The 23,071-nt window shown below is 35.4% G+C and overlaps 1 protein-coding gene across 2 annotated transcripts in view; it reads left to right on the top strand.

The window, feature by feature from the left end:
• Positions 1-23,071, top strand: part of aop (ETS variant transcription factor anterior open) — a 438,519-nt gene that overhangs the window by 38,675 nt on the left and 376,773 nt on the right. The window contains exon 2 of one of the 2 annotated variants that reach the window (XM_081738735.1): positions 4,687-4,780. The gene's annotated coding sequence lies outside the window, so the exon portion shown is untranslated. Of the gene's footprint in view, positions 1-4,686; positions 4,781-21,321; positions 21,755-23,071 lie in introns of those variants that run through there. The other variant, XM_081738736.1, reaches the window with a different exon arrangement.

Here is a 23,071-nt window from a genome sequence, read left to right as displayed (position 1 = left end):
GCACCAGAGGCGAACGCTCCGAAATTATGATTAACTCATAAACATTTGATTTTGTTTAACTATAATATTGTTCAAAAATGAGTTATGTAGCAATAAATAGATCACATCGAGCTTAACAAAATGACTTGCGTAAGGGTAAATTCTTATGCGGACTTCAAGGAAAATCGAGAAAAACGAATTCTGCCATTAAAAAATTGTGTTGTTCATTGCCAATCTGATGCAGTTGATAGTTTTTATTCTGCTAGAATAGGTTATTTATTTATCTATTTGTGTGCTGCAAGATGAAAGTTTACAATCACTGCAACTACGTATTCTTGTTTGATTTCCCTAACAGTGATACAAACAGGTTAGACTGTTGTACCTAGGAACACTTTTCCGAAAAAATCGTAAAAGTGGTAATTAAATATGTTGGAGAGAAAAGGGTTTATTTGGAATTGAAAGGTGGGTGCTTTATCCTTAATGCCTATATTGCATTATGAATGTGAATTATTTATAAATACAGTTATTAATTAATTAACGCAATGACTCAAAGTGTTCCAAGGTACGACATGCTTTTGTACCTTGGAACATAGTAAATTCTGGGGTATTTTGAAATAAAATAAGCCTAGTTTGTGCAATTGTGTATTACATGATGAATCTACTAAGTAGGTATTAATGTTTAAACAAAAAGAAATGAAAGAATGAAACATAGAGAATAAAACTACTACAGATAATGAATTTATTATGAGCTAAATATAGGCCTACTGTGAAAAAGAAAACAGTTACTAACAAGATAAATTGTCAATAAATGAAGAGTTGCTAGTTGTTTGATTCGGATTTTATAAGTATTCAAACGATGCCACATTGGTATGTTTGTCATTCATCTTTCTACTTCATACTTATATGCTAACTTTCTTACGTTTAGCTTCGTTAAACCGTATTGCATTTTGGATATATTTTGTATATAGTTCAGCAAAGCAGATTCTTCAGACTCACTGAATACTTGTTTCATGACGTAGTTCACCATATATTGATTTTTTTTTCATGGGTTTTATATTTCTTTGCTTCTCTTGACAAGGTAGCCAAGTTTACATTATACATTTTCGTAGCTTCTATATATGACATTCTCTTGTTCTGATCTGCTGTGTGAACTGCATCCAAGGCCTCCTTCATCGCTGTAGGGTCGATTTTATTTCTTTTGTGCTCACCTTTGCTCCTAGTCATGGTGTAGGGTTCCTGTAAATCAAGAAAAAGGAAATCATTGATGTAACTTATAAGCCTAATGTATGTTTCAAGGTACACGATGCTTTCTGTTCCAAGGTGCACGAGGTGTGCCACATCACTAAAAATAACTATCTCCCTACACTAACATAAATTGCAATTAAAAAGGAGATGTGCATATACTTACCGAAAAACACAGCTTCGATTGTGAATTAATCCAAATTCAGTTGTCATGAACACACGGACTTTTCCACCTTTTTCTTGGAACACAAAAATAATGTTCGGGAGTATGTAACTACACTTTCACGTATAACACGAGTCCACCTCACTGAAACACACTGTTGTTCAAACTGGCGACTTTGCTAACAATGATCTTGCACGCGGCTGAACGCAGGGTTCCTAAATGCTCAAGGTACAGTACAACAGTCTCCCCTACTACTTGAAAAATATACAGCGACTCAAAGTAAAACTTGTACAGCAAGAAAAATAATATCTTAAAAAAAGAAAATACGAAAAATGAAATGAAATGAAATCTTTGAGTTTTATTCCAACGGTTATGCCGGCTAGGCTAAGGAAGCGGTGATGATAAGAAATGAATGAAATGGTGGAATGAAGGAAGTGAAAGGACCCCGAGGAAACCCACGTACATGGTGTTTATCCACCACAAAGTTTACTTGGCGCGAGCTGGGGTCGAACCAGAGACCCCATGCACCAGACGCTCTACAACTAAGCCACTGTGGCGTCCCAAAAGAAAATACGAATATAAAGCGCAAATGCATTTACACATGTTGGATGTATCTCCTTGCATTGATCTACATAATGTATTAACTCTACGTATGTCATCCGCATACATGAGCAATTGTAAGACCATTCAACGAAGTGAAATTATTTGATTTCAATGTTGAATGAAACTGAAAGGAATATATATATATCTCCATGGTAACAAATATTTGGAACTTGTCTCATGTGTAATTTCTTCGTAAATGTTGCCGAATTGTCTTATATAGCATATTCTACTAGTTTTGTTCTTCACTTCTTAATGGCGAACATTTGAAAGTAAGATAAGTTGTTGTTCTGAAGCAAGTGCTATATAATAAAAATATATTTACACTCAGTACTAGTCACGTATTATTATTATTATTATTACTTCTGCCTTTTGGTAGGTTTTTTTTTTTTTTTTTAATTTTAGATTTAAGCCTGGAAATGTTTCTTCCACGTTCCTCGAGCTTTAGCTTCATTCTTTAACTCAGATGATTTAAAAAATAGAAGAAAATATTTGATCAGTTTTGTTCTTCTTCTTCCTATTCTTCGCTTTCCATCCATCTTTCCTTCTATTGCGATGTGAAGAAGACAATTTCTTCGCAAGATGTGTTCAATCGAATTGGCCTTCCTACGAATAATGCTGGGAAGAAGCTTTCTCTTCTTTCCTGTCCGATTTAAAACATCTTCATTTAGTGATCTCTGTCCATTTTATATTCTCCATTTTCCATCAACAGTACATTTCGAAGCTTTCTAAATATTTCTTCTCTTACTTCCGCAATGTCCAGGTTTCTGAATCATGCAATTCAATGCTCCATACATAGCACTTGATCAACTTCCTCTAAAGTCCAATATTAAGCCTGCTAGTTACGTAAGAGTGATCTTTTCTTGTTGAATGGTTCTTTGCCTATGGCTATTCTTGACCTTATCTCTTTGGTGCAGTAAGCACCTCTTGTCAAAATGCTTCCTAGATACTTGAAATTCTCGACCTCTTACAGTTCTCTTTGTTCTACTCTGACCATAAGGACGCGTTTTCACGGGATATTCGCAGGACTTTCGATTTTTCGATGTTGATTTCCATTCCCTATAGCTTCCCAGTCTCAACTATTTTATCAATCACCTCCTGTAGTCCTTCTTCACTTCTAGCTATAATAACCGTATCGCCCGCATACCTGATCTTGTTAATGACCTACTCCCTAACCTTGAAATCCCCAATTTCCATTAATGCTTCCTTCATTAAACATTCACTGTAAATGATTAATAATTGTAGCGACACTCCTCTTTTACTCTCCACATTATTGGTTTCTCCTTCATTCAAACGCAACTTCGCTTGTTGTCCTATGTACAAGTTGCAAATGAGTCATCGGTCTCTCCAGTTGATCCCGATTTATGTGAGTGTTTTCAGAAGCTCCGTGCAATCGTCAAAAGCTTTTTGCCAGTCGATGAAGCACAAACGCAACTCTTCCTTTGCATCAAGAACTCGTTCTGATATAATTCTCATTAATCCAAAAGCATCTCTGGTGCCTCTTCCTTTTCGGAATCCAAATTGTTTTTCCTCTAACGTCTCTTCTATCTTATTTTACAGCTATTCTTCTGATCATACAGATGTCTTATGTATTCCTTCCAAATTCTAAGGATTCTTTGATGATCAGTGATTGCATGACATTGTTGATCTTCGACTTCAAACACGCGTGTACTATTCCAGCTACCAACTACTAAGTAAATATTTCTATGTACAAAAGCACTAAACAATACCAATTGGTGATAGCCGTGGTTGGTCAGTTTATATTGCCGTCTCTCATTATTCTCTCTTAATAGCTTTAGCGTAACGGGTGTGCACTGAAGCAAAAGTAATGTGATGCCGCACACATTTGTTGTTCCTTGTTTAATCATTATGGGAATAAAGTGCATCAAAGAAGCCAAAAAGTTTTAAAAGTACAAAAAGGTCATGACATAAAGAAAATATGTAACCAGGAGTGTTTATTTAAATTGTCTTTGTATGTCAAGCTACCTTGGACATTTTAATACAAAAAAAAAAAAAAAAAAAGAAAGAAAAGAAAAGAAAGAAAGAAAGAAAAAAGTAAAGGGCAGCACCTAAAATTCCTAGCTTTACTTCTGACACTGAGCTAATGCGTGTTGAGCTATTACGGATTCTCTTCGATTTAATCCTTCTTTCTTTATTCTACATCTATCTTATTTTCTTCTATTTATATCGCTTCCAGCATAGTTTATTATAACACGTGGTAGGCCTATTTTTCCTTATTACTTATCAGTGATGGTCAAACTTGTCTGCCTTCTTTCCCTGCAGAAATAGAAAACAAACATTAAAGTTTCATAACTTGAGAAAGCTCATAAGGTTCGGCTTCTCCGCACCAGTAGCGTCGTTTCATATTTTTGCCGGGGAGGGGGAGGGATGTTACACACATAAGAGTTTCAGTTTTCTACTACTGTGTTAATACAGTATCGATTAAAAAGTATGTACTTCTCAAATTGACGGGAAGGGCAATTGCCCTTGCCCTCTCCAAATGACGCCCCTACTCCGCACCACGGGGTCTGCGGAGCAGTTATTGCCACCACTACTGAAAGTGGTGATGAAAATTTTCCAATTCGTGAAAAGTTTCCACATGGTCATTGATACTGTTATTGTACCATAAATTTTATTTGTAATAGACATCGCTTAAAAAGTAGTTTCATAAAGTAAGAAACTGAACATTTTTTTCATTTCAGGAAAATACGTATGAAGGGAAAAAAGAATGAACTATATTCTTAGAATTCACCTTTGATCACAGAAAATCGTAACATCACGTTTCATCAGTTTCATGTGAGTAATACAATGTTTTCTCATATCTTTACTAACTGTCTTATTTACATAAGCATGGATAATATTATAAAATATTTACTTAAGTCTTTAAATACCTAAAATTCCAAAGTGTAATTGATGTAACTCACTAAATACTAAAAAAATGTCAGGAAATCAAAGTTTATTCAAATATTCATTCAGAAAATAAAGTAAATTGTAACTAATATACAGGTTTGTTAAGTTATTCTTCAATTAAAAAAAAATGTGCAAAATAAAAATACAAAAGGTATGATCTGTCAGGAAAGTAAATGTACACCTATTTTTCGAGTCTGGCATTCCTGCGCTCCATCCGTGGAGAGTATGAGAATTAAATCAATCAAATGTTTACTGAGGGGCAAAAAGAAAAACTTAATCTGAATAAGACATTGCAGAGGGGCACAAGCTGTGAATACGAATAGTGCATTGTGTAAATAAAGGAGGACACCGAAAGAGAAAGCCAGAAACAGCTGTTAAACTTACAAAAAAAGAGAAAAATTGTCGAAGTGGGAACATAAAACACAAATACAACAAATACGCCGACAACTAAACGGTCACCATGCTATGATTTTGGTGTAGTGGTTAAGGTGCTGGCTTACAAATGCAAAGGACTCAAGTTCGAATCTTAAGCGAGGACATTTAAAAATTTTTTGTTAATAATACATACAACTCATGAGAGGTGGTAAAAGAGGTCGTATTTAGTTTTTCGTAGCAATTATTATTGGTAATGTTTAGTACTGATAATACTTTTTGTCTTTGCGTATTGCTTTTATTCTTTTCTTCATTTCGAAAGAGAAGAATATCCGAACAAATGCCACCAAAATTCCTCATATTTTGAATGTAAACGCCATTTGGAATTAGTGAAGAATAAAAATTGAACGTTCCGATGTAGCTGCAAAAAGTAAAAAGAAAAACATGGAAGTGGACCATACTCATGGTTATTAAAAATACAATTTCTACATGCCTTACACCTCCCGACCACGTTTCTACGTTAGCAAGTAAGAGGTTTGTGTTTAGGTTAGGTTGGTCAATACGTTTTGCAAAGGGGCCCGGTTTAGCTCTGACGCACCACAGGTGCGAGAAGGGAGAAAAACACCTTTTCTCTCTCCCTCTGTGTGTCTACTTATCTATCTATTTGTATATATATAACGCTATTTGTGAATGCCATAACCACCCTAATTTTCAGCGGATTGAGACGAAACTTGGCACAAACATTAATTGTTGAAATATCTTGATGAGTTCGTTAACCAGAATAATCAGATGAAAATGTTCAAAATGGTGGCCCTTCAAACTCTTAAAAAGTTCCAAGGGAACCAAATTTCTCCCATAAATAAGTATTCAGAAAGTTTGAATACATTTTCCTCTTTTACTGAAATATTTGTGTGCAGAAACTTATTGAAATATTGGACCCGATTAATCGCCTAAAGAAGGTTCACGCCCTTTCGCTACGGTCAGTTTTTTTTTTTTTTTCAGGAGGGGGTTATTTTCCTATCGGAACAAGATGATTGTTAGTGATGATATGAAATTACACATTGAAAGTGAAGTAACTTGTGTAACGTGTTATTTGAAAGAATAATATAATAAATGTGCATTCCTCTAGCACAGAGAACTGTAAATCATGTATTTCGAGTTCGGTAGCTTGAATGGCGAGGAGTGTTATTTGATTTGCTTTTTAGTAACACATTGCATTGCAAATAAAGGTAGGCACCATTAGTGGTAAGTAAAACAACAATAATAATAATAATAATAATAATAATAATAATAATAATAATAATAGGTGTTGTTTGTGGCAAGGTAATATCTTAATCAATTCTTCTTCAAACGTAATGATTGTAACGCCATATCTCCCTTACAAACAAAATATTAGCAATTTATATCGAGAGAACGAGAAATTGTAGAGCGATGGGAGCAACGTTGGACAGTATGCACTCATAGTACTCAGAAAAGTAAGCGATTTCAATGCAAAATGAACGAAGAGTCATTGTCATGGGTAGTCATGGGGCCACGGCAGAGCCCTCTTTAGGCAAAGTGTCAATAACTTATATCGAGAGGTGATACTGGGATGGGACCAACTTTGGACACCGTGGACCCATAAAGCGCATCGAAAAAAATAGGGGGGGGGCGCCAGCCAGCCTTACTTATTTCCACATAATAATATAAAATTATGTTGTCGAGATACACACACGAGTTAGCTACTAATATTTCATATTATTATTATTATTATTATCGACAGCGTCTTTTCATTACGTGTGCGTGTTTGACATGAAGCCAAAGAGAAGATCCATCATTCGTAGAAAGAATAATAGTCAGTTACTTTAACTGTGAACGACAGCAAAAAATACGAAAAGAGTGGACTACCTGTAGCGTAAAGAAGCAATATTTTCTCTCAAATGGATAAAAAATGAAGCCGAGATTAATTCGAACGCGCATGGACGGCGCGAAAAGCCAGTGCTTTGTCCACTTTTTTTTAACTGACTCACTGAACGTGTTTCAGCAACTTACTTATTGCTAATTTTAGTTGCTTCACTCGTTTAACTTGCTTTTTCTAATAACTTATAAGGACAGAGACACGAACACAGAAACATCGAGAACAGTTAAAAATCATAGATGCTCTCCCGCCGGGAATCGAACCCGGAACTCCATACACCAAAGGCGCACGTGCTAGCGACTAGACCAGCGGGAAGGGCACCACTCTCTCCCTGTGTCGTTAGGGATTACGACCACTGTCTTGCCAGCTATCTCTTCTGTGGGTTGTATACTATGATCACATGTTTCTTCTCTGCTGCAAGAGTAAAACCTACATTATATGTAATACATGAGGTATTTAGACCTACATGCTCTTCATATAATGTAATAAAAGGGTCATGCTGGGAATAAGAAAAAGAACATTCCTTGGACAAAACGGAAACTATTGGCGTCAGAAATATTTATCTACGAGGCATGCGCAGTAGTATATTTCAGAATAGTTACTGTTTTGTTCAGTAAACGAAGAAAGGGGTATAAAAAAGCAAATATGTCGCGTCAACGAGATCGACCAGATTTGACAGGGGCGGAAGCAGATGTATAGTAATACAACAACTTCGCTCAGTTGATACGAGCCGAGCCGGTTGATATCACTACCCGAGTTGGTCTTCTGCTTGGGCTCAAGAGTTCGACCGTGCAGGTCTCAGCCTTAATTTTAAGAACTACAGTATAATTTTAAGTACTACAAGAAAAATACCTTTGACTCGACTCGGATTGAACTCGAGTCGAGTCGAATTTTGGCTCGACTCCTGCTCATCCCTATTCGTATTTGTATTTTGTTTCCACTTCAACAATTTCTACTCTTTTTTTTTTCGTTTACCTATTGTTTCTGGATTTCTCTGTCGGTGTCGTCCTTTATTAACACCATGCACTATTCTTATTCCCAGCTTGTGACCCGCTTCAATGTCTTATTCAGTTTATGCTTTTCTCCTTACATTGACTTGACATGTGATTGATTTAATTCTCACTTTCCGCGCACGACCGATGAAAAGGTTTTATTATTATTATTATTATTATTATTATTATTATTATTATTATTATTATTATTATTATTATTACTATTATTATTATTATTATACTATTGAACTTGCACGGCGAAATTACTGTATAATACGATATCATTTCAGTAATTTTATTCCATTGTATGTTATTTAATTTATTAATGGGCACTAAATTGTCTCCAGATCAACGAATAAATTAACTACGGCATGCACTTTGGTGGAAATATCATTACATGAACATGTTTGGAACGAACCAATAATCTTATTGCAATGATATTTCCACCAAAGTGCATGCCGTAGTTAATTTATTCGTTGATCTGGAGACAATTTAGTGTCCATTAATAAACTAAATAACATACAATGGAGTAACATTACAGAAATGATATCGTATTATACAGTAATTTCGCCGTGCAAGTTCAATAGTATAATAATAATAATAATAATAATAATAATAATAATAATAATAATAATAATAATAATAATAATAATAATAATAATAATAAAACATTTTCATCGGTCGTGCGCGGAAAGTGAGAATTAAATCAATCACATGTGAAGTCAATGTAAGAAGAAAAGCCTAAACTGAATAAGACATTGAAGCGGGTCACAAGCTGGGAATAAGTATAGTGCACGGTGTAAATAAAGGACGACACCGAAAGAGAAATCCAGAAACAGCAGGTAAAAGGAGAAAAAAGAGTAGACATTGTTGAAGTGGAAACATAAAATGCAAACACGAATAGGGATGAGCACAAGTCGAGCCAAAATTCAATTCAACTCGAGTACAATTTGAGTCGAGTCAAAGGTAATTTTCTTGAATTGAGTTCCGAGCCAAGTCGCTGTTTTCGAGGTCTAGTTTCGAGTTGAGTTGAGTTTGATAATGGCTCTCTCGCTCGTTCAGCTCGTTTTAACTCGTTTTGAAATATTGGCCTGATCAGACTGGAAAGCAAAAGCCATGAGAAATGTAAGCAGTAATGTGGAATACTTTTAGTGTTGCTCACGACAGAGGTGCGTCTCATCTCGTAATTTTAGTGCATCTCGTGGGGCAATTTTAGTGTATCTCGTCTCGTCTAGATAACGAGAAGACAAGAGTTTATTATTATTATTATTATTATTATTATTATTATTATTATTATTATTATTATTATTATTATTATTATTATTATTATTATTACGAGACAGCCTCAAATGTCGTAATCACCAATATAAGTATATACTGTAGTTCTTAAAATCAAGGCTGAGATCTGCACGGTCGAATTCTTGAGCCCAAGCAGAAGACCAACTCGGGTAGTGATATCAACCGGCTCGGCTCGTATCAACTGAGCGAACAGCTCGAGTCGGCTCGGTTGGGATGAGCCGATGACCCGAGCCGGCTTAGTTGGAACAAGCCATCAACTCAGCTCAATTGAGCCGATGGCTCGAGCTTTCTCGGTTGGGATGGGTCACCTACTCGGCTCATGTGAACCTGTTCGAGCCAGCTAAGTTGAAACTAGTTCATCAGCACGTTTCGACTCAGCTCAACTAAGCCGATGGCTCAAATCGGCTCGGTGTGGTGAGCTGTTGGCTCGGCTCACTTCTCGATTCGGTTCGATATTGAATGAGCTGTAAGCCGAGCCGCTCGAGCCGTTCAGAAGCCCAAACCCGGTCCCAGCTGTTTTGAATATGTTTGGATGAAGCCTATAACTTTTAACAATTTTTTGCTCGAGCCCGAATACTTGCCCCTTCGGAACTCAAACCCAGAACGTGACCGATGTCCTTGCCTCCTGAAGACTTCCAGACGACCGAGATCGACAGTCAATTAGCTTTTACTATTCAGATACAAACCGTATATCTTTTAAAGATTATACATGGAGTTGATATAATAATAATAATAATAATAATAATAATAATAATAATAATAATAATAATAATAATAATAATAATAATAATAATAATAATAGTTTTAAACTTGCCCTGAAATTTGGCAAAACTTACTTAAAAGTAGAGATTTCGGGGAAAGGGTTCCGTACCTTCAAGACACACCTCTGCAACTACCAACATTTTAAACTAGAACCTTTTATTAAAGTTTCATGTAGAAAGTATGTTTTGAGGAAAATAACTGTAATAAATATAACTGAATATCACGCGACAGTAAGGCATATAATAAACTAATGTTTAGAATATGCAGAGGTAAATATAAAAGCTTTGCTACAAAAATACCTACACAGAGCATAATTCAATGAGCTCTGAAATACAATGTAACGAAATAGCCTATGAGATTCAGTCTACAGAGCAATTGTTACTTAAAGAATGGACATACACTATTTCGAGAATCGAGACAAGACGGGAAATGTTTACGATACTTTTCGTCTCGTCTCGATTCTCATCTCCAAAGAGAGACGAAAATTTTGATTTAGCCCTGACCCGTCTCGAATGTAAAATGTTAATTCTCATGTTATTTTATTTGTTTTAGAAACGAGATGAGAAACTCCTCTTCTCGTGAGCAACATTAAACCAAACCGAAATATTCTTTCCAAATGTCACGTTTCTCCTTGTAATGGTATGACCTGAGCGATAATTTAGCTCCTAGCTTTTAATCTTCTACGAGATAATAATAATTATTATTATTACTATTATTATTCCTGAAGATTTGATAGTTCAAGTATTGAAACATCCGAGTATTCAAATATCTGAATATAATAAAACGTATGTTATCGCTGATCAATCGCCATCAAAAATTCTAAAGTAAGAAAAAAAATTGCAACGTGCATTCGCAGAAGCACCTTGACCACTGAACCGCGATCGCTACGCGGTAAACGATCTGTCTTTAGTCTGGTTACGTTAGGTTTCTTTGTCTCCGCTTGCAAACTTGTATATTTTTCGATTCAAAATGTCTTTCGTATTTCTTTTATGAAGTCGGCAAAGTTTATATTAATAACTTGAGTTTTTCTTAAACCACTGGTTCACAAGTTCGTTCTTTCTCCACACGAAACTACAAATATGACAGATTGAATTCTCATACTCCCCATTTCTTTCAAAGCAGTCGCCATTACCTGGTCAAAGACTTATTTCCGCCAGGATTCATATTAACCAAAATAAATTCATTTTTCGGAAGCGGAACTTTCACTTTCCGGATTTCGCAAAATTATGGAATTCAGTTATACTCCGGAATTCAGAAGAATTTCGGAACTCGGAAAGAATCCGGAATTTAGAAAATTCCGGAATTGAGAAAAACTCCGACTTTCGAAAAAATCCGGATTTTCCGAATTCCGGAATGTTAACGAAATCAGAAATTTCTAAATTCCGGATTTTTCCGAATTCCGAAATTATTACAAAATTGGAATTTTCCGAATTCCGGAATTTGTCTGGCTTTACTTTCGGGAGTCCGAAAACTAATAATTCCGGAACGGGCTATCCCTAGTTTATACACAACCTTTCAGAACACTAAGCTAGTAGCTGTCTACAAACAAACAAGTAATGCAAAGCATGTTGTATACTGCGATACGTCATGTATTAAAATCCGACACCATGACCCTTTTATTACATTATATGAAGAGCATGTAGGTCTAAATACCTCATGTATTACATATAATGTAGGTTTTACTCTTCCAGCAAAGAAGAAACATGTGATCATAGTATACAACCCACAGAAGTGATAGCTGGCAATACAGTGGTCGTAATCCCTAACGACACAGGAAGTGAGCGTTGCCATCGCCGCTGGTCTAGAGGCTAGCACGTGAGCCTTGGGTGTATGGAGTCTCGGGTTCGATTCTCGGCGGGAGAGCATCTATCATTTTAAACTGTTCTCGATGTTTCTGTGTTCGTGTCCCTGTCGTTATAAGTTATTAGAAAAAGCAAGTTAAACGAGTGAAGCAAGTAAAATTAGCAATAAGTAAGTTACTGAAACGCGTTCGGTGAGTCAGTTAAAAAAATAGTGGACAAAGCACTGGCTTTTCGCGCCGTCTATGCGAGTTCGAATCAATCTCGGCTTGATATTTTATCCATTTGAGAGAAAGTATTGTTTCTTTTCGCTACCGGATGGATTTTCTCTTTGGTTTCATGTCAAACATGCTCACGTAATGAACAGACGCTGTCGATAATAATAATAATAATAATAATAATAATAATAATAATAATAATAATAATAATAATAATATGAAATATTAGTAGCTAACTCGTGTGTGTATTTCGACAATATAATTTTATATTATTATGTGGAAATAAGTAAGGCTGGCTGGCGCCCGCCTCCCTAATTTTTTCGACGCGCCTTATGGGTCCACGGTGTCCAACGTTGGTCCCATCCCAGTATCACCTCCTGTTTTCTCGATATAAGCTATCGACATTTTGCCTAAAGAGGGCTCTGCCGTGGCCCCATGAGTACCCATGACAATGACTCTTCGTTCATTTTGCATTGAAATCGCTTACTTTTCTGAGTACTATGAGTGCATACTGTCCAACGTTGCTCCCATCTCTCTACAGTTTCTCGTTCTCTCGATATAAATTGCTAATATTTTGTTTGTAAGGGAGATATGGCGTTACAATCAATACGTTTGAAGAAGAATTGAGGAAGATATTGCCTTGCCACAAACAACACCTATTATTATTATTATTATTATTATTATTATTATTATTATTATTATTATTATTATTATTATTATTATTATTATTATTATTATTATTATTATTATTGTTGTTTTACTTACCACTAATGTTGCCTACCTTTATTTGCAATGCAATGTGTTACTAAAAAGCAAATCAAATAACACTCCTCGCCATTCAGGCTCCCGAACTCGAAATACATGATTTACAGTTCTCTGTGTTAGAGGAATGCACATTTATTATATTATTCTTTCAAATAACACGTTACACAAGTTACTTCACTTTCAATGTGTAATTTCATATCATCAGTAACAATCATCTTGTTCCAATAGGAAGATAACCCCCTCCTGCAAAAAAAAAAAAAAAAAAAAAACTGATGTAGCGAAAGGGCGTGAACCTTCTTTAGGCGATTAATCGGGTCCAATATTTCAATAAGTTTCTGCACACAAATATTTCAGTAAAAGAGGAAAATGTATTCAAACTTTCTGAATACCTATTTATGGGAGAAATTTGGTTCCCTTGGAACTTTTTAAGAGTTTGAAGGGCCACCATTTTGAACATTACATCTGATTATTCTGGTTAACGAACTCATCAAGATATTTCAACAATTAATGTTTGTGCCAAGTTTCGTCTCAATCCGCTGAAAATTAGGGTGGTTATGGCATTCACAAATAGCGTTATATATATACAAATAGATAGATAAATAGACACAAAGAGGGGGAGAGAAAAAGTGTTTTTCTCCCTTCTCGCACCTGTGGTGCGTCAGAGCTAAACCGGACCCCTTTGCAAAACGTATTGACGAGCCTAACCTAAACACAAGCCTCTTACTTGCTAACGTAGAAACGTGGTCGGGAGGTGTAAGGCATGTAGAAATTGTATTTTTAGTAACCATGAGTATGGTCAACTTCCATGTTTTTCCTTTTACTTTTTGCAGCTACTTCGGAACGTTCAATTTTTATTCTTTACTAATTGCAAATGGCGTTTACATTCAAAATATGAGGAATTTTGGTGGCATTTGTTCGGATATTCTTCTCTTTCGAAATGAAGAAAAGAATAAAAGCAATACGCAAAGACAAAAAGTATTATCAGTACTAAACATTACCAATAATAATTGCTACGAAAAACTAAATACGACCTCTTTTACCATCTCTCATGAGTTGTATGTATTATTAACAAAAATTTTTTAAATGTCCTCGCTTAAGATTCGAACTTGCGTCCTTTGCATTTGTAAGCCAGCACCTTAACCACTACACAAAGATCATAGCATGGTGACCGTTTAGTTGTCGGCGTATTTGTTGTATTTGTGTTTTATGTTCCCACTTCGACAATTTTTACTCTTTTTTTGTAAGTTTAACAGCTGTTTCTGGCTTTCTCTTTCGGTGTCCTCCTTTATTTACACAATGCACTATTCGTATTCACAGCTTGTGCCCCTCTGCAATGTCTTATTCAGATTAAGTTTTTCTTTTTGCCCCTCAGTAAACATTTGATTGATTTAATTCTCATACTCTCCACGGATGGAGCGCAGGAATGCCAGACTCGAAAAATAGGTGTACATTTACTTTCCTGACAGATCATACATACCGCAACAAGTAGCTTCATCTATTTTTTTTTTTTTTTTGGCTTTCTGGTTATAGTTTTTTTTATTAAATAATTACTGTGTTCTTTATTCCTCATACAATATTTATAAATAATAATTATATTTTTTCAATATAAAACTTTTTCTGACTACATTTTATAGGACTAGAATTTATAATAAACCAGATTTGTAACTAATATACGAGCTGTTTTAAATAACATGAAATAACTACAATCCGTAAGAAAGTACATTGAAAATACTTATACATAACTGAAAGATTAACATTGACTTAACGTAAGGATTAATAACAACAGGGCCGTGCCGTGGGGGACGACAGGGGCGACGGCCCCGGGCGCCAAAGTAAGGGGGACGAAAAATTCGGGAGATAAAAGGAAAAAGATACAAAAATTGTTTGGAATATATGTATGGGGGCGCCGTCGTATGCTCTCGCCCCGGGCGCTGATTTTCCACGTCACGGCCCTGAATAACAATAAACATTTCACTGTGTTCATGCTTCTTCAAAGTGCTGTTTATTTTTGTTAAATAATAATAATAATAATAATAATAATAATAATAATAATAATAATAATAATAATAATAATAATAATAAGGCTAATCTTTATAAGCTACTTCTATGCACTACTCTTTTTTTCTTAAAAAATAAATAAAGGTACTTCCAGAATCTTTTATTTTCTCTGCAGTTTTCACATACAGAAACACCATGTACATTTTTCATTATCAAATAGGAAATAACATTTGAAATTTTTTCGATTATGAAGAATTTTATTGGAAAATCAAACTTGCTGTTATTTTATTGATCCTATCACCATCGTCATCATAGGTATTCTGCCCTTATTGGCAGGTCACTTGCCGCAGCTCAGAAGCTGCCGTTATCCACGGTCCTCCGCTAACCTCTTCGTCTTTACGTATGATCTTTCGGTTTCTATATCATCCATTAATTGTAGTCTCCTTCGCCCCCTCCCTCTCTTTCCCGCCACATACCCTCTAGGACGTCCCTCATAATACAATTTCTTCTTAGGCAATGTCCCAACCAGTTTCTCTTCCTCTTCTTAATATCTAAAAGTGTTATTTCTCCTCCACCATTTCTAACACTGTCTCATTCGTTTTCCGCTCGACCCAACTAATTCTTTCCATTCTTCTCCACACCCACATTTCAAAGGCTTCCAGTCGATTTTTATCACTTTTACGTAATGTCCACGTTTACGCCTGATAAGTACAACACTCCACATAAAGCATTTTATGAGTCTTTTTCTCAACTCTTTATTCAAGGTCCCACAAAACAGACTTTTCTTCCTCCTAAAGGCTTCTTTCGCTATTCCTATCCTTCCTTCTATTTCACGTTCGCACTTCATGTCATTATTAAGAATACTACCCAGATATCAAAAACTATTCACTTGTTCTGTTTTCTCCCCTCCCACTTTTATATTTGACACAGGCGCCTTCTTTCTAATCACCATGGCTTTTGTCTTTCTAACATTTCTAACATAGATGAATTCAATTATTTTATAACTTAATGTGCAGTAAGTACTTGATCGTAGAGATTTGTTTAGAATGGAAAATTTTCCAGAAAAAATAAAGTGGAAAAATTTTCACTGCACATCACTGAATTAATGAATGTTGAACTATTATTGTGCACAACATTCTTGCATGGATAAACGAAGCCGAGTTTTTGAAAAACAAAAAGTTCAATTTTTGTTTGGTCAACTGAGATAACTATACTTTATGTAATTTTAGAGAGTACTTGTAAGCTGTGAGCCCCACCGACGTGATTTGCGTATCAAAATGTAAATATAGTAATTTATATCATCGCTTTCAATACATAAGGGCGTAACTAACATTTTCATAATTTTACAGGAGAAGTGAAATAAGATTTTGTTGTATGTTCAAGTCAACATAACTTTTTGACTATTTTCAGGAAAGCTTTAATTTTTTGGACGCTTATTGGCGAGGGACAAATCGTCTTTTCCGTGTAGATTTGACTTTCCAGCTGTTCGTCTGTCTTGATAAAATTGCAAAGTTTTTAACTTACGCCCTTATGCTGTGAACAGATATATGTTAAATTCTAGTTCTAAAATAACAATAATGGCGTATGTTTTAGTAACTTTATTTTTCACATATTTTACAGTTTTGTACATAATGAGCATTGATACTACAGTTAATGTTTTTTCTTTTGTTATAATTATAAGAGTGTTTATTATGTTGTATATAATATTTTTGTATGAAAAATGTAACTTTGGCTATACATTATACAATATTAAAAAAATGTTTTTAGGTAAGCATTATAGTTGTATTGACACAAAGGAAAGTTCTTTTAACAATGGACCTCAACAAAATCTTCGACATTTTCATCACTTTATAGATTTCGGAAGTATGCGTGGTAGTCTCGCGGTATTACTCGTATATCGCATAAATTTTCCAAGTCTTTCTTCTTTCACTTAGAAATAGGTCGAACAGAAGAGTACCGGGATAAGAGTGTAGACTGGTTTAGTGTACAACTTCTCGGGGAACCTCTGTGTGCCGAAAATCTGGAAAAATCATCTCTCATTCGGGTTTTGAACAAAACTGTCCCCAAGTCGTCTTGACTGAATCTTATCCATCGCAATTTTTGGCATCCAATTGCCTTTTTGATCTTTGCTGCATGGTGGAGAAGTTTTTCGTGCTTCCTCTAAGTCAAAGAAATCATCTATTGTCATCGAGTGTACCTCGTATGTAAACGGCTTTTTGCGCGACATTCGAGCAACAGTTAACCACTCTGTAGGAACGAACACATCTACATATTTTTCGCATGCTCAATGGTAATACGCATGGAATCAACTTCCATTTCCGTATGGCTCAAGAAATTTATGATCAATCGTTTTTATATGAGTACTACTCACCGCATATATACACATTGATGCGAAATTCTTGTTTAAATTTTGCCCTCCGCAGCCGTGAATTCATGGTCACGTGTTCAAATTCTGTTGATAATTCGCGTAAGGATTTAAGAACACGTGATGAATTTCATCTGGGCCCCTCTTTGCCTTTGTTTCGTCCCAAAAATAACAGTAGCCCTCGTGAGTAGCAACATCGTAAATAGTAAGATTGTAAACGTTTAGTTTCCTCGCTTAATACAAAACTCCTGTTTTGCAGAACGGGGTTGTTAACACTTTCTAAAGATAAAAAAAATCACCTTATGAGTTCTATCTTTCAATGCATTCTCCTTGTTTAGTCTATTTTCTTCCCTTGCTTCATTTTTTTGTGCTCCTCGTAATTTTGCAGTTCTGTCCTTTCTCAATATTCGGACAACTTACTAAACTTGACACATACTTTATTGAAACTGTGTGAGATTATTGAGGCTCTATCCTACTGTATAGCAGTTTTACTCTCAGCATCTTAAAAGCATATTATAGATATTCTTTATTATTACTAATTAAACTTAATGGCACTCCTTTGTTATAAAGATTTTAGAGTGTTCTTAATCGATAAACCCTTACTATTATATTCGTAATTTAAAATATTCATCTATAGAAAAAATATTAAATTAAGGAAAATATACTATACCTTTTTCAGGCAAATACTCTGGATCCCCATCACTGTCATCTTCCAGCTCTGTACACTCTGAATCACTATTATAGTCAAATTATGTCAGTAACAGGCAAATATATTCTTTAGCAATAATTTTGCTTCGCCTGTTGATCTTTATGACTTCGTTGCTTTCCTGCTTTTGACACAATAACTGTGTTGCTTCCTTTCTATTCAGTGCTTTTGGACTCTTTCGCAAAACAAAAGAAAAAACTTCTTAGTACGTCACTGACCAAGTCTCTTTTAACAATCAAACCCCTAAACAAATCCAAATCAACAATCGTAAACAATCCATGGCGGCATTTACATACAAAGAGACCAAACAATGCTGTACTCATTGTGGCGTATGAGCGCCAGGTCATATTACTGTGTACTCAGGTCGTTTAATACAGAAGGGCGTATGTGTCATTTAAGCCCTTATGCTTTGAACAACTTGCTTTTATATCTCTTAACGCCCTTATGAAAATGACCCCCCACAGCTGAACGGTTCGCCGTACAGCCACAAAAATTTCCCAGCAGCTAGACACGATTGACATCTATCGGAAGAATTGAAAATCTCAAAATCCCAAAAAATGTAAGTTACGCCCTTATGTATTGAAAGCGACGATATATACATATTAATATAATTTAAAAGCCAAATTAAGTAATAACTTTGAATTATATTAGGATTAATTCAGACATATTTGCGAACCCCATAAATGCCAAGCGTGCAAAAATCCTGTTGACAAAAAAGGACTACATGGTCTCTCCTGCATAAAAAGCACAGGTAGACATCCTCGACACTCGAGCTGCAACGACATCATTGTGAGAGCACTCATCTCCGCAGGTGTACCGGCAATAAGGGAGCCAAATGGCTGTAGTAGAACAGATGGAAAAAGACCAGATGGGATGTCCTTAATTCCTTGGAAGAAAGGTAAAGCCTTAATTTGGGACTTCACATGCACAGACACTTTTGCACCTTCCAACCTTCCTTTCTCTTCAATCCAGGCGGGCAATGCAGCAGGTCGGAAAGAGATAGAGAAAAGACGAAAATACAACAACCTTATGGAAAAATATCAATTCGTACCAGTTGCAGTTGAATCCGGTGGCTCGTGGGGAAGGGAAGGCCTAAACTTTATAAAGGAAGTAGGAAAACGCATCACACAGTTATCCGGTGATGAAAGGGCAACCAGCTTCCTAATTCAAAGAATAAGCATGGCGGTGCAGAGAGGTAATGTAGCTTCAATACTAGGAACCATACCTCCTGGTAAAGCACTGGAGGAGATTTTCTTACTTTAAAAACAAGAGTAATGTGTCCATATTGTTGTACACTAATTATTTTTCATTGTTATTTCGATGTATATTAATGTTTTAAAATTGGCTACCTAGCAAAACTTTTTTTTTTTTTTTTTGGGAAAATATGTTTATGAGACAAATCAAATATTAAGGGATATAATGATGCTAAAAAGAAGAAAATATCTACTTAAAAAATCATGAATACCTACTCATAGATGTTTAACCAATGTTTGTATAATAATTAAATCAAATATTCATGTAAAAAAAAAATATTTTATTACACTAAGTAGAAATAAGAGAGTGAATGAAATCCAAATTGAATAAAAACGTTGATTCAGACATACAAATATGTATTAATGGAAGTATTTATATTCAAAAAGAGTATTCATGTCCGATTTCAAACATATTACTATAAAAATCTCTGTCTAAAAAGCCCTCATCTTTTCAAAATTTCAACTTTCACATCACACACCGTGACAGGGTTAGAAACCAGGAGTTCAATAACCTTTGAGTTAACAGTTGCTAACCTAAAGTAGGGGGCAAGCTCAAAAATAAGCAGGTTTATAACGTTTATTCTATATGGAACAGAAACCAGAGAAATGAAATGAATTTCGAAGCATTGACCAGCAACTATTGTTGCTTCCAAACTCACTCTATTGTTTGCGGGTACACACCTTAATGCTAAATTTTTGTTACAATAGGTGTTAGATTTTCAATCTGACCTGTATTATCACACCTCTGAGAAGAACCGTTAAGTAAAGTTTGGTTGGTAGGCGAGTTTGACAGAAAAAAGGAAAGAAAAAAACATATCGTTTATGTCAGGAGTATCAGATTTAAAGGGTATATTATTAATAAGTAAAATTTAATATTAAAATGTTCTTGGAAACTTCGATAGCAGTTAAGAAAATTGTTTTACGCGACCCAACATCGATATTTCGTTTCCAACATGCTTTCCGTTCAGCTAAAAAGATTTTTCTCAGCCACTCCTGGATGGCGGCGGATGGTATGTCTGGAGGAAGGAAGAGCAGACTACCCGCCTCCTGAGGATTTTTGTTTTTTTGCCTTACATTCGAAGGAGATGACAACTCCAAGAATCTACAAAAATAAGTAAATTACTTACATAGACCTACTTTATTGTATGTGTAGTTATTATTTGTTGTATGTACACATTTCATAGCCAATTTTGACAAAAATGTAAAAGTAAAGACAGAAGCAGACAGGTCCACCATTTCCCGCCTGTTAGAAGGTAATTTGAAAACCCTTCACTAAAGTGCACTAAACACCAGAAAAACAAAAAGTCTGCTTGGAGATTCCTAACGGGTCTCCACGACCAGTTAACAAAATATAAAATTGTGATTTAATAAAATTGTAATAATTGTTTGGTATAAAAGACAAACTGGGTGTGTGTGAATAAACTCTAAGTGTACGTATAGACACAGAAAATGGAGTGACAGTATGTAAATTTTAAACTATTTACAAATTTGTGAAAATGTCGCCGGCTCAGCGTGGGTGGCACAGCAGCAAGGGAAAAGGTCAACAACCCCAAAAACAATGAAGGTAGAGAGAGCCTCTACGAATTTTGACAGACAACCAGCGGAAGTAAATACTGAAACTCAAGGGCTAAACAGTTAGTTCTTCGTTAGCCTCCGGTCCGTTCAACTCAAGTTCCTCGTAATTCTCATTGGATGCAGTGTTCAGTTCTGTTTATAAATACCGGTTCAAATAGTGTATTGTTAGAGCTTTATTGACACGCCAAAAATCTCAAACGAGAGTATCGCTATTAAAACCAATAATCACGATAATAATAATTATCAGCTACTGTTCATTATCTTCAGTGTATATAAAATTAACTTGGCTTGATGCACGCTAGTGAAACCAAACCAGTAAATTAATGTGGAACCTGAATCATGTGAAAGAGTAATGAACAGCGTACCCAATGGTATATTCTGTTTCATCTTGTGTTCGTTTGACACTGTTGTCTCTTCAGAGAGAAGACGACGAAATTTCACGGCGAGAAGGACTTCGTTATAAAAACCTAGAAAAAAAATAACAAGCATCATGCTAACATACTTGAGTGGAAGGTGTAAAGATCAGTGATCTCGAAGATAGAAAATTGCATCGTCCAGAGGACTAATACAAAAAAAGCGTCGAAAGCACTAGGATCGTCCGGGTGTGACGAAGACTAATTCCAGAACAGAAGAGGACTACCTACAGGGAAAATGTAGTGACAATGACAGTGAAAAATTGAAATCCTCCAAAAAATAACGTAAGACATACACATTACGATCGATAGATCCGTTTTTTCAAAGATCCGTTTTGTATGTAAAAAGATGTATAGTGTCAGTGATTTAGTGTTCAATTAAGTTGATATTCGTAAGTCTATGTTGGAGCTGTGATCTTTTAGATGCCATGTTCCCGGAGGCTGAGGTGAGTACCGTTGTATATGTGCTTATACCTCTTTCAGAGGCCGCTTGGCCGGGTCCAGGGGAGGCTGTGAACACTCTTTCTGAGTTTTCATTTAAAATTTTATCTGATGATAAAAGATCCTCTGGTAAGGGAATGGCAGAGAAAATTGAGTCCTAAAGCCATAACCAGAGGAAGTCGTCAAAGGGGCAAAATGACTATAAACTTTGAACTCACGTGGGAGGAGGATATTGATTTCTAAGAAAAATGAATTAATTTTCAAAATCAATTTGTCTTAATTTTATATTTAATTCGTATAAATTCCAATTATAGCTTTGCTAATCTAACCTTATTAGGTAAGTGCATTATAGGTGTCAATATTTCCTCCACCCATTTCTCATGTGCTGGGAAATTTGTGAATATATTCCTTGTGGTGACTTTAAGTAACCACTTAACGATGACCATCTAGCTTTGAACATGAGAGAGCCCTTTACATGTGACTTAATTATTATTGGCCTGAACGACGTACTTTTTAGCGCCACAAAGTTCAATTTTTCTCGAAAACTATACATGAAAATTTAGCCTGAAGCATGTTATTTTATCTTCTTAAGCTCGATGCGATCTATTGATTGACATATATTTGAACAATATTTTCGTTAAACAGAAGTTTAATTAAATATATCCTAAAATTGTCATTATTCTTAATCATACTGTGTACTGTTGTCTTTGCTATCATCGTAATGAAGAACTTTAATAAGGTTATATTTCAGTATCGGTTTCGTGTCATAAGTAGCATGGTTTTTGTACAGCATCAGTTTTTAGATTTACAAATTAATTGTTTTTTCTCCATGTTCTTGAAAACTGCCAATGAACATTTACAACCAAGCATATCATTTCACTAATTATCATCGATAAGATCTATAGATTAGTATATGTCTCATCTTTGGACTTTTTCTTTCGTAAATGCTATCAATATTGTAGAATTTATTACTCAGATAAAGCATTTAATGGCATAGTTTGTGTTGTCGATATATTTTTTCCCAATCAGAAAGAATAATTCTTCAATTCAATTACCATTTTATTTCCTTAGATGACAACCTAAGCAAGAACGAAGATTACAGTATTTTTTAATTTCTTATTCATTCCTTCTCGATAAACACCAGCTTTACAAAGACACGAGTCAGATGAGGAGCATTGCATGCTACAGTGAAATTTAGAGCTATTTCGACGGTAGTTCACTACCAGAAGAGCCACCCGTACCTAATTGGTCTAAATGGAATAGCTGGACGAAGAGGTTCTGGGAGAAGGCAGCAGTTCTCCAGTACTCAAGTTGGCGGAAAC

Source organism: Thermobia domestica, chromosome 14, assembly GCF_964235325.1.
Source record: "Thermobia domestica chromosome 14, izTheDome1.hap1.1, whole genome shotgun sequence".
In the NCBI taxonomy this organism is placed as follows: domain Eukaryota; kingdom Metazoa; phylum Arthropoda; class Insecta; order Zygentoma; family Lepismatidae; genus Thermobia; species Thermobia domestica.
Note: the sequence above shows the minus strand (reverse complement) of the source record. Positions and strands in the feature narration are given on the sequence as shown.